The sequence below is a fragment of the Sus scrofa genome, chromosome 2, assembly GCF_000003025.6.
Source record: "Sus scrofa isolate TJ Tabasco breed Duroc chromosome 2, Sscrofa11.1, whole genome shotgun sequence".
Lineage (NCBI taxonomy): Eukaryota > Metazoa > Chordata > Mammalia > Artiodactyla > Suidae > Sus > Sus scrofa.
Genome location: NC_010444.4, coordinates 120,910,741 through 120,916,081, shown reverse-complemented (window position 1 = coordinate 120,916,081; position 5,341 = coordinate 120,910,741). Strand labels below are relative to the sequence as shown.

Sequence of the window (5,341 nt, the reverse complement as noted above, 5' to 3'; positions counted from 1 at the left end):
ATACAGACAGAAAGTAGGTAAGTTGTTACTTAGGGCTGTGGGGGGGGCATGCGTAACGGGAATGACAACAAGTGGGTACTGGGTTTTTGCTTGGAGTTATAAAAATGCTCTAACGATAGATTATAATGATGACTGCACAAATCCATAAATAAACTAAAATCCATTGAATTATACACTTTAGGTAAATTTAATGGTATGTAAATTATATCTTAATAAAGCTGTCTTTTTTTGTTTTTAAAGACATGCTTCACCCAGGTCAGAAATAGAACGTTTCTCTTAGCAAGGAAACTGTTATAGAAAAGCAGGAAAAGATTTCAAATAGGCATGATTTTAGTTACTGGTGGTCTACACCCAACCCCTCAAGTGTTCCTTGTGTTAGCACTACAGCAAAGTAGACTGTATATTCTCTCACTGCCTTTTTTTTTTTTTTTTTAATTAGACAACAATGTACACACAAAAGCTCAATGTTTATTGGAGATAGGGTATTTGAGTAACTTGTGCAAATGCTGGCTGTTCCCCTTCAATTGGTGAATGAACTGTGTCCCCAGAGCTCCCACTGACTGGAGGGGGTGTCTGCTGGTAATAGGACCCTGTGGATAAGGTTTACTCTCCCTCCTGTCTGGCACAGGGAGAACAATGCACAAACTGAGCCATTACCTTGCGGACAATAGAGCAGATCAGAAAGAGCGGATGCTTATCTGAGACTGAGAACACTCCACCGCAGTTCTTTTTACCTAAGTCATCTTAAACCCCTTTTAATTTTTTTTCATCAGTAGAAAGGAAGCTCTGCCGTTAAATTAAGGGAGCAATATTCTTAGTATTACTGAATGCCAGAGGATCAGAATCTCCACCCATCCTTAAAAAAAGATAGGTGTGGTCTGTTCCTGACTGCAGTAATTCAGGGGAAGAAGTTTTGTGTCGTAGTTCCCTGTGTGTTGGTTTTTCATTTTTTTGTTTTTTCTTTTGTTGTTGTTGTTTTTAATTTTTCTCTCATGGGACAAACTTCATACATTCCATTCATAGAAAAGGTTTCCCAGGAAACTTCCATTCAGAGTTAGAAAATGGATAGAGAGATGCAAACTGAGAGCAGGGGGGAATGTTAATGAAGAGAGTGAATGTTACTGCCCTGCTCTGGGATTTCCACGTTGACAATGACCAGGAATATCACTTAACAGGCGCCTTCAGAAGAGTGTTTCTTTGGTACTCCGCTGGATGGGCCACTTAACTAAAGTAGTTTGAACACTCTACTTTATCATTTGGGCCATAAAGTGTCTCTTCTTACCTGTCAACATGGAGATTCAAGTCCGCTTCTTTCCTCTTTCTTTGTCTCAGAGTCGTATGAACCTGATTCTCTCCTTCCCATGTTAATGACCTGGCCTATGAGGAAAGGAATCTCACTGTGCCTCCTCTGAATGCATTTTACCTACAGGCTCCTTTCTAAGTATTTTTATGCATTGTTTAAGAAATTAAGACGAGACAGCAACTAGATCTAGTTGCTCAAAATTCCTTAAGTGAATTTCTAAAACACAGGGATTACATACTTAAATATGTAAAAAATATTTCACTTGCTGTCAAAAGTTTGATTCTAATCGATAATTCAGGATTCTCCTTTTCCGTGGAGAAAAAGAACTTTCCTTGATGCCTGAAAAATCTAGAGGGTACTTTTATCAATATTTCTTTAAGAGAAAATCATGAATGGTGGTGGCCATACCTTACACTGTGGAGTCATCCACAAGGAACTCTCTTGTATCTTGTCTCACTGGAGACGACCAACAGCTGTTTGAAGTTCAGAAGAAAGAGTGGTTTTATAGATGAGAAAGGAGATGAGCCTAGAGAAAGGAGAGTGCTCATCAAAGACATAAAAACCATAACAAGAAAAGCCAAGACCATAACCTTTGTCCCTGGCCCCTTATCCCAAACCAATCTGCTGCTCTCTGTGAATGACCATGGCACCAAATTCTGCCCCAAATGCAGCCTTGACCTCTCTCCTGGTAGGGGGAGGGACAATATGGGGGAAGGGGATTAAGAGGTGAAAACTAGTAGGTATAAAATAAGCTACAAGGAGATATTGTACAGCACAACATGGGGAATATAGCAAATGTTCTATAATAATTATAAATGGAATATAACCTTTAAAAATTGTGAATTACTACTTTTTTTTTTTTGTCTTTTTAGGGCCACACCCACAGGATATGGAGATTCCCAGGCTAGGGGCTGAATCAGAGCTGTAGCCTCCAGCCTAAACCACTGCCACAGCAATGCCAGATCCAAGCTGCATCTGCAACCTACACCACAGCTTATGGCAATGCCGGATCCTTAACCCACTGAGCAAGGCCAGGAATTGAACCTGAGTCCTCATGGATGCTAATCAGAATCATTTCTGCCGAGCCACAATGGGAACTCTTGTGAATCACTAAATCAAATAGCTGTAAATTATATAATACTGTACATCAACTACACTTTAATAAAAATAAATACATATTTAAAAAAAAAAAAAGTTAGCCTTGTGTTGGACAAAAGCTCCAAGAACAATTTAGTCAATAGGAAATCAAACTTCCTACTTGGAAAGTTGTCAAGAATAAGTGTTGAAATTAAGAAATAATAAAAAGATGACATTTTCAAGGTGCCAGAGGTCATCTATAAAGGAGGCTCACTGAGAGTTCCCTCACAGCTCAGCAGGTTAAGGATCCAGCATTGTCATAGCTGTGGTGTGGGTTCAATCCCTGACCCAGGAACTCCCACATGTCATAGGCATAGCTAATAAAGAGATAAATTATTTAATTAAATAAAAGGGGCTCACTGTGCTTCTCCTCTGTCCATGGTCAAACTTGAACCTCCAGCTGCACAGCTGAAATATCAAGTCTGTCATAGAGTCTCAGCTATTCTGCACCCAGAAGTAATGCCTCCTCCACAGACTTTACTCGTTCTTTACCTATTGGTAAATTGCTCACCATCCAGAAGGAAAAGCTGCATGGCATCTTGGAAAGAGCACTGGGTTTGGGGCCAGATGATGTGAGTTCCAACTCTGACCGTGGGCATGTTACTTAAGCCCACTGCATTTCTGTAAAGGGGAATAGAATTCACAGAGTTGCTGTGAGGATTAAATTAGCTAATGGTTCCAGAGCTCTTGACAAACAATCCTACCCTATAAATGTTAGCCATTGTTATTATCATTATTAATCTAACATTTCATTTTACAGAAACCAAACTGAGGTATAGATAAAAGAAAAACTTTGCACTGAGGCAAAGCTGCGTAAATAATACCCAATTCACAGGACTGTTGTGATGCTTAAATATACAGGACATATGCCTTATGTAATGTAAGTTATTTGGGTATGGATGCTAATACACCATTTGGATTGCATACTCTTGAAGGCAAGAGAAGTATCTCCTTTAGCTTTTACCACCTCCATAGCCTTCTTCAGAGTCACTGCTAAATAAGCATCTACCAAATTAATTCTACCTATCAGATAAAGAGGTCAGATGTTAGACATCTTAACCAGAGGCCATAAATTAACTAATTTATTAAATTTACTGAATCTACGCTTCCACAGATTCAACCAAGACCAACTTTCTCATTACATTATCAAGAAAACACTACTGACCATTGATTTGGTAAGTGACTAGCCTACCCTTCCATGGAGAGAGCTCTTGGAATGGTCTGGAACACTGCAATCGCTAGGGAGATAGATATTTAGACCAAGTTGACAGGAGAAAAACTAACTCTCAAGCATGAGTTTCTTCTCCCAAAAGTTCATCTCCAGCAAGACTAGGATGGCCAAAGATAGGGCCCAGTAATACCTCCTTAGCAATAAATGCTACTCTGGATTGCAGTCCTTCGGTACTTGCAGTTCACTGATTTGCTCCAAAACCCATGGCTCACTTCCCTATGTGGCTCCTGACCAATGAATTTTATCTATTTAGAACAGTTCTCAATTGACAGATTCCAGTGGGCCTTGCAAGGGAAGGGAATTGGCAGGATACATCAGGATGTCCCCAGTGCATAACTGAGGTTCTGTTGGGACTCTCCACTGCAGAAGAGATAAAGAAAGAAGGCTTGGAAACATAACGAAGCTTTGGTTCGAGCTGAGTCCTGATACTAGAGTGGAGAACCCTTGTTAGAGAGCTGTGGGTAAGCTGGCATGGCTCTTCCTTAAGCTGGTATTGCTTATTCCCTTGTTCATGCCTGGGCCCTGGAAACTCACCTCAAAACTCCTTTGAAAACCCTGATTTTGTCTAGGAGTAAAGCCAAACCCAGAACACCTACTCTGGGTATTCCAGAAGATTCAAATGTAATGTTCTTTATGGTTGGGAATGAAATTTTAGATTTTAGCCTACCTTTTCTTTGTTGTCAGAACCACCCCAGGGCCGTGAAGCCGTGGTCTTTTCCCATTTTAAACACTGGTTCCAACACCTTAGAAAAACATGTTGACCCAAATTATTCAAGTTATTTATGAGCAAACTGGAAAAAGAACTTTGAGTCACTGGAAAAATGAAGAAACCTATTCATTCCATTTTCAGACAAAAAAAAAAAAAAAAAATTCTGTTTCATGCCCCAGTGCTTCTTGGACATTATTCTAGGAACACAATGCCAAATTATGGGCAACCAAGGACATCGTGGCTAAAGAAGAAAGAAAAGTAGGTGAGCAATGAACCTTATTAGCATGTGTCCTCTCAGGCTGATGACTGTCATTAGGCTGGGGGAGGATGACATCATTTTCTCTAAGAGGCAGTCAGCTCGAAAATGTCAACTATCTCGGTAAATTAATTCTTGCAGCTGCTTTATGGTGCCTTCTGTGCCTTGCTAAAAGAAATGGACATATTTAATTTCTGGGATCTGTCAGACATGTTGCTGTTTTAAATATTACATCTGAAGCGCAATCCAACCTGAACATACTGTGTTTGGAGAAATTGGTGAAGAAAAAAAATACAGTGACTTCAATAAAGTAAAAAGGCCAAGGTGTAAGACTCTACAATACCATTTGAAAAGCAATCCCTTTTTAGGTTCAAATTGCTTTCATTTTATAATGTCTTTTTTTTTCCCAAAGAATTCTCTAGTATGAAGTTGGTAGGAATGCTTATACTACACTGACTCAGTCATAGAAGAATCACATGGGGAAGCAGGGTAGGAGCAGGAAGAAAAGTAGACCAATTTGAGGGCACAGATAATAGAACTGTAAAACACAAACCACCCAAAAGTTCTTTCCTCTGAATGTAGCTCTTTTTTATTTCAGCAGCCACATAAGGGAAAAATCCTGTCATTTATTAATTTTTTCAGTAAACGTTACAGAATGCCTACATTTTTTTCCAGATCCTGTGCTATCCACTGGGGCAAAGATTT

At 39.5% G+C, this 5,341-nt stretch overlaps 1 long non-coding RNA gene across 1 annotated transcript; it reads right to left on the bottom strand.

Annotated features, from left to right (window-relative positions):
* On the bottom strand, positions 1,162 to 4,507 carry LOC110259775. The gene is made up of 4 exons (XR_002342115.1): positions 4,339 to 4,507; positions 2,952 to 3,061; positions 1,712 to 1,829; positions 1,162 to 1,377 (listed from the first exon to the last, which is right to left on the bottom strand). It is a non-coding gene; the product is annotated as an uncharacterized LOC110259775 (long non-coding RNA).